This window comes from Dipteris shenzhenensis, chromosome 26, assembly GCF_047967505.1.
Source record: "Dipteris shenzhenensis isolate YYH24624 ecotype China chromosome 26, Dip_SZ_1.0, whole genome shotgun sequence".
Lineage (NCBI taxonomy): Eukaryota > Viridiplantae > Streptophyta > Polypodiopsida > Gleicheniales > Dipteridaceae > Dipteris > Dipteris shenzhenensis.
The window spans coordinates 33,428,752-33,436,438 of record NC_141621.1 but is presented as its reverse complement, the minus strand read 5'-3'; the positions used below and the strand labels follow the sequence as shown (position 1 = coordinate 33,436,438).

Below are 7,687 nucleotides of genomic sequence, written 5' to 3'. Positions count from 1 at the left end.
AAGCTTTCCCTAACTCAATCTAGTTCTCAACTATATATATACCTATGATTTAGGACTAGAATCACTTCCTTGATATCAACCCCTAAGTCCGTGAAATGATGTAGGATTGACCACATGTGATTCAAATTCTCACCTAAAGTGATGCCTTGCTTCATTTAAGACTAAAGAACTCTTCTTTGAGCAACACTTTCAAAGTTTTCAATCATGCACCAAAGAGTGTCTGCACCGCCGCTAACTAGTTTTCATGTACTATCTTGGAGAAATCCAGATGATGGTTGAATCTCATGGCTAGAGCTCATCCAAGCATACCTATAGCATGTTCATTCCTTGTCTTCCATTTCTCAATGGTTTTGGAAACTCATGTTTGGCGTTTCTTTTGGGCTTCTTGTCTATTCTAGTGACGATAGGCCATAGTTACTTTTCCATGAAGTAACAAAAGATGCTGAGCTACCAAGAGGGGAAATTTGTGCTATTAGAGACAACGAGCTTTGTTGATTCAGACTTCGATTTCATATCATCATGTAGCATGGAGACAAAACCTCATGCATGCAAACATCTCTCACAAATCCCAAACCAGTATTGCTCTAATACCAAGTAATGAATAATGAACATGCAGCCTTATTATCTTATGCACATGAAATAATAGAATCACCACTGGGTTATCGTAATTGAAAGGATGCATCTCAAAAGACAACTTTGACTCAGTTTGTAAGGTACAATTTCCAACTCACATAAACAGATGAACTCTGATCATGCCTATGGGCCTTTTTGCAATTACATGGACCAAGAGAGACTTACGAAGGACCTATGCACTCTTGAGCTTGACAAGTACTCTTATTCATAGAGTCAGATACATGTTAAATCTAATTTCCTGCTATTCGATTCAGATACCATTGTTAAATTGTGAAAGTCAGAAATGAAAAGCAATATATTGTTATTTTCTAATGGTGAAATTCAGAAACGAAAAGCAATTAATTTGTTATTGTCTAATATGTGAAGTTGAGACTGTGAGGATAAATGATTCTGGTGGTTGAAATTGTGACAATGTCCTAAACCATCCCGATGGTTGAAATTATGGCTGTCCTAAACTAGTCCAGTGGTTGACTATCCTAAACATGTCCTAAACCAACCCACTGATTGAAATTGTGACTCTGATATCATGAGTAATCAAGTGAGACATTGGAGATAATAATCAAGTCATATCATGAGTCACTTTTCAAATCTTTAAATAAACAAGAGAATTCGATCAGGCGCATTGAATAGTCTGAATGTTTTTGGCCAAAATAGGATGAGATAGGAGGATTTGCACTAGATCGAAATACAACAACAAATGTCAAAGAAGTTGCTTCAATGCCTTTTACCATGAAGATATTCTGGTATACCGTGAAGATATTCTGGTATGAAGGATGCCTTATTTGATTTTATACCATCTGACAATACTCAAGAGAGTATTTTTGTTGTAGTTTGAGCATTTGATACAAAATTAGAGTTGGATGACCGAGGTGGCCCAACTTTGGTGGCATAGACTACTTCAATAGCATGGGTACACCACCTAATATATTATTCAATCAAACGTTGTATCTACAGTACACCACCTATATATTGAATTCATTAAACACCTTTGCTATGTTCATCGTGGCAATATTCAAGAGAGTATTTTTTATTTTATACAATCTGGCAATATTCAAGAGAGTAATTTTGTTGTAGTTTGAGAATTTGATATAAAATTAGAGGTGGATGACCGATGTTGCCCAACTTTAGTGGCAAAGATTGCTTGGTTAGAATGGGATGATACGAGAATTCCTATAACGTTCACAGCTTTTTGGTATGAACCAAAGCCTTTGAAAAGTCTCCCACAAAAATATACAATGAAAAAACTCTATGAAGGCCTTTACAAAAGAAACGTGGATGGGTTCCAAACTCGAGGGGGTCACTCATCATATGTAACCCTATCACGTGAGTTCAACAGAAGGATTTTTTTAATTTCCAAAATTTACAGAAATAAATATACATAAGGGACTATTTAAAATAGTTTTGAAAAAAATTTACAGATTTGTATAGAAAAGGGGTACATTTTATTAATTAAAAATTTACAGATAAGGGATTTTAGAAACAAGCCTTGAACGCACGTGATATAGAGGGTTTATACATAGTGACCCCCCGAGGTTCCAAACAAAGAGGACTTGATAGAGATGGAAGGGAGTAGAAGTATTCAATGTTGGAAATATAGCACTTGAACAAATAAAAATAAGCATGGATATTAACTTGAAAATGTTCAAAATCCTCGATGCTAGCCTTGAGCATATTAAATATCATTTGGGTATACTTAACCCATCAAATGAAATGCAATATCAGAATTTGATTTGATGACTCTAAAAAAGATTCATAAGCATAGTGTAAAATATTTAAAGACGATTCATAAGTCTTCTTCCAAACAAATAGTGTATCTTTACACCACCTAATATTTTATTCAATCAAACGGTGTATCTACACACCACCTATATGTTGAATTCATCAAACCCCTCCACTATGTTGTCATGCTTGAGCACAAATTTAGTAATGATGTATTGACTAAAGGTCATCCTTACAAGTTTGGTGAAGTTTTAGCTTTATAAGGCCATATTTGTGTGAGGTGACATGCATACTATTGCAAAATTTCCTAATTTTTTGAGTTTACCAAGTGGTATTGAGAGGAGGTGACAGGTTTATGAAAAAAATTTATAGCAAGGGAGAAAGTCCCAAATTTTTGGTTAGCATGTTGTTCTATGTTTCTGCAGGGTGAAGTTCTTAATGTAGCTGAGAAAGACACGGAAGTCTGACCTTATGTATGAGAAGTTGGGAGGATTATGAAGGAGTTGAAGAAAGTCTTATAAAGTGCAGTTCATGGACTTGGCAATGATAACAAGTAATAGATATAGTAGTTTCATGGGCTTCCTTAATTAATAAAGTCAATGTAAAGAAAGGACCTAAGGTGGATGGCATCACTCAAAAGAGCATAGAGGTCATTCACTTGGCTTTCTTGTCATGTTTTTTGTAGAGACCTACTTTATTTGTCATAGCTTGTTTCACTACATGCTTGGCTATCTTTAAATAAACAAGAAAATTCAATGAGCATTGTATACTCCCAATGTTTTTGGCCAAAAAAAGATGAGATAGGAGGATTTTCATTGGATAGAAATACGATGAAAGCTGTTGAAGAAGATGCTTCAATGACTTTTACCAAGAAGTTATTTTGGTAAATAGGATACACTACTACACACAGATCCTATTTCGATGTTTAAGTAGGCGTTTAGCGTGCATGGGGCGTTAATCGACAATATTAGAAGCGCGCCTCGTTAAGGGTCGCCATGTAGCAACTTAAGTCAAACGTTGCTATATAATGACTTTTATCAGAATGGTAAGTGTCGTTATATAGTGACACTGAGATACTTTTTTATAGCAATGTTTTACTGAGAGTTTTTTTTCTCATATCGACCTTAAAAGTTAGTTTTCTCCAATGGAATTTTTTTTTAAATTTTCATACATGTTTGATCTTTTGAGAGAATAAAAGTACAAGAGCATGTACATCAAGCCTTTGAAGCTCATACATTCATGTCCAAGTTTGAGATGACAAAAATCAATGAAGAGCATTTACATCAACAGTTTCATCTTGAGCCAAGTCTAACATGCCAAAAAAGTCTATCTCTAACTCTATAACGAGTTGATCTCCTATATCATCATCATACTCTAGCATCGTACATTCACCTAAGAGTACTTGATCATCTTCTTCAATAAAGTGTGGTGATTCTTGATGATCGTCGTCTTCTTCCACAATATCGTGATCTCCATCTTCCTCCCATGTGATGTCATTATGCGCACCTTCCTCTTGGCTCATATTGTGATCTTCATCTTCTTTGCTAGATTCATCTGGATCAATTGGATCTGGCATTGGTAGTGGCATCTCCATATCCACATCTCTATCTTCAAAAATTTTCTTACTTCATGGTGCAACTTGGATCACGTACCACCATCTTGGATCAGAACGATTCGGATGAAAAACCACCTATATTGAAGATGGGTGCCAAATGTCGTCAATTATATATATGAAATTATGCTTAAGTACATGTATCAATGGATCTTTAAAAACAAAAGCTTTGGTTCATTAAATCATTAGTATGCACCTACTTACAGTGGTTAGGAAGAACAAAAGTATCACTTTCATCGGTACAAAGTTTGGTGGAGTCTATTGCAAATAAACCGCTACTATCTTTTCTCACTCTCGCATGGGGACCGTTGTAAATAGCTCTAAACCATTTTACATCAAGAATGAAAATACTAAATCATCTAAAATCAATTTCATAGATTTCATGTATGGTTCCACAATAATCCAACTGTGAGGAGAGAAGATTGGTATCTGAAGCACTTGCTCGACTATCTTGTGTGAAGTTAGAATACCACAAATCTTGAATATAGCATTTCTAACATCTTCTTGTAAGCACCCTTTTATTGTAATTGGGAGGATGAACTTATATCAAAGCAACAAAGAAGTCATGTCAATAATATAACATACTGATAATTACGCTAACGCATCACGATTATCGGTACACTAATCCTACAGCTTAGAATACATGTAAGACCTTGTGCCAATCATGGGACTTCAGCCCACTAAGCTTATTGTCCTTTGAAAATGCTCCTTTCAAGCAACGCATGTACCCTATGGGTGTTTGAAAAGAGGCAATGTCTGCCTTGACTGCTGCCTCCTCCCTCGTAGAGAGGATCCATGTTGCTTTCAAGAGGATAACTTTTCCCGAAGCATGCACTTGGGGCCACAAACAAGACATCCTATTCATAGCATGCAAGTCTTCTCACACTCCTCTCGCATCTTTGGAACCAACCAAGTGTGCCCAAATAGTAGCCCCCACATTCTTGAAGATATGCATGGGATCCAAGAGATGATTGATTTGTAACTGACCCCAATAAGGAAGCTCATGAAAGATCAATAGACTCTTCATACCAAGAGGAGGTTCCTCTCCATTTGCCCTCTAAGAGTGAATCTAGTCACTTGCCTTCAACTATGATGGTGGTGGATCAAGCTGACCTCCACACGCGAGATGGTCCAGCAGAAGGTATCGAGCATGACCTTCATAAACATTTTTCCTCATATGTTTGGAGTATCGTGCAAGCGATTTCAAACCCATTCCACAAATAGGACAAGCATGGTACCCACTTGTAACAAGTCCTGCACACGTGCATGAATGTGTTAGTATAAGACATGCGTGCGAAAGAGAGTCACAAAAGCATAATCCTATATTATACATGTAAAGACACAACCACGTACCTATGCACTCTCCATATCCTGGGTAGTCATGCATGGTCCACATCAAGATACCCCTGACCACCAAAATATCATTGCTATGTCTAGGAGCTCTGGAAATATCAAAGACCCACACTCCTCTCCATAATATCTATAACTCATCTATCAAAGGTGCCATGTACACGTCCATATTTTTTGCCATGTACTTCCATGGCACAAGTAGTGTAAGCATGAGGTGTCTCTTTTTTATTGTTAGCCATGGTGGGATATTGTAATTCACCATGACTATGGGCCATGTCGACCAAGATGTCGAGCATAACCCGAAAGGATTCATGCCGTCCATGGCGAGCCCAAGATGTAAGTTGTGTGGCTCCCTCACAAAGTCTAGCCACTGATTGTCTATGTGCTTCCAAGTTGCACAATCTACAGGAATCCTCAATGTGTCATCAGTGGACCAATGAGATGCATGCCATGTCATCAACTCTGCTATGGATTTGCATCGGAACATGTGTTGTATTCTTGCAATGATGGGAAAGTGTCTCAAGACCTTAACCGGTATTTGCTCACCCTACAAGTCATCTCTATATCATTGTTCCCCACATTTCGGACAACTAGCCAAATCTCCATGCTCACGACGAAAGAGAATACAGTCATTACGACAAGCATGGATGGTATCATAATCCATACCCACTGTTGTTAGCATCTTCTTCGCTTCAATCTCTTGATGCGGGCATGGTATTTGGTACAGGCAACATCTTTTGGAGCAACCTGTCACAATTCAAACATAATAGGCTTTGAATAATGATGATTCGGTATACTAATCCTATAGCTTGGAATCCCTGAAAGATATTGAGCAAGCTTAGAATCTTACAACCTGACATTGAGCAAAAATTTACAGACTCTTGCATTCTTTGAATTAAAGTGACAAAGTCTGTATTTGTTTGCTTACTAGTAGGCTATTGAAGCTTCATGTGGGAGGAAAGAGCGGAGGAAAAAGAGGGGAAAAGAGAGGAGAAAAAGGACAAAAGAGAGGAGATAAGACAAAAAAAGAGAGGAGAAAAAGCTGTTGAAGCTTCACGTGGGAGGAAAGAGAGAGGAAAAGAGATGAGAAAAAGAACAAAAGAGCGGAGATAAGACAGGAAAACAGAGGAGATAAGAGAGGAAAAGGGAGGAGAAAAAAGAGATAAGAGAGGAGATAAGAGAGAAAAAGAGAGGAGAAAAAGGAGAACAGAGAGGAGATAAGAGAGAAAAAGAGAGGAGATAAGAGAGAAAAAGAGAAAAAGTGGGGATAAAAGAGAGAAAAAGTGAGAATACAAAGGCTTCGAATAATGATGATTCTCAAACATATATGATGATTCTCAAAACATACAATATCCAAATAATGAGTCAAATTAATGCAGGAGCTAACCTCATTAAGGCCAAGACACTTGTATCCGACCACCCATACTTTACTTGTAGATTCAAGATTGAGAGATAAGCATGTAGTTGACATCCTGGCACTCTCGTACAACTGTGTTGATTGCAACTCTCGCATTTTGACCTCAGACTCTGACATCACGTGTACATGGGATGTAGTGCCCCTAAAAATAGAATCCATCATGTCGACCATACCCTCGTCATCATCTGGGAGACTATAGTTTTGCTCAAATTGTGAAGGTATATGCATACCCTCATCAGCCTCCTCATCCTGTTTTAAGATTTCATGTAAATATAAGATCTTGTCTCAAGGTTTCGTGTCATAATGGTATCCAATATTAACCACGAACTCAAATAGCTTTGACTTACCGATAATTCATCAACATGTGCAACCCCAATGGTGGGTACTGGTTCGGGCTCCTCCCCATACATCCCCTCGGGGGGGTCACTATTTATAAACCCTCTATATCACGTGCGTTCAAGGCCTATATTTAAAGTCCCTTATTTGTAAAAAATTTCATTAATAAAATGTACCCCTTTTCTATACAAATCTGTAAATTTTTTCCAAAACTATTTTAAATAGTCCCTTATGTATATTTATTTCTGTAAATTTTAGAAATTAAAAAAATCCTTCTGTTGAACTCACGTGATAGGGTTACATATGATGAGTGACCCCCCGGAGTACATCCCCAAGTGGTGCATGATAATACAATGTTGATGTCATACTTCTCGCTTGCAATGAGTGCAATGACAATACAACCTCTCCGTAAGCCACTCTGTGCTCCCGGGCATTGGCGCATCATCTGACAAGCATACACTCATCCCTTCCATTTGCACACTTCTAAAATCACAACATAAGCTACAAGGAAATCTATTAACAGTAATAAAATAGCCACCCATGAGCTTCTTTTTTAGCTTTTAGCAATAAGTGCCCTGAACCGTCGCTATATAGCGACGTTTTACTCTGTTCCGTTGCTA

General features: G+C 37.6%; 1 pseudogene; it reads right to left on the bottom strand.

The window, feature by feature from the left end:
• LOC147884978 (uncharacterized) overlaps positions 1–6,785 on the bottom strand; it is a 13,178-nt pseudogene extending 6,393 nt beyond the window's left edge.
• Positions 6,786–7,687: the final 902 nt, after the last annotated feature.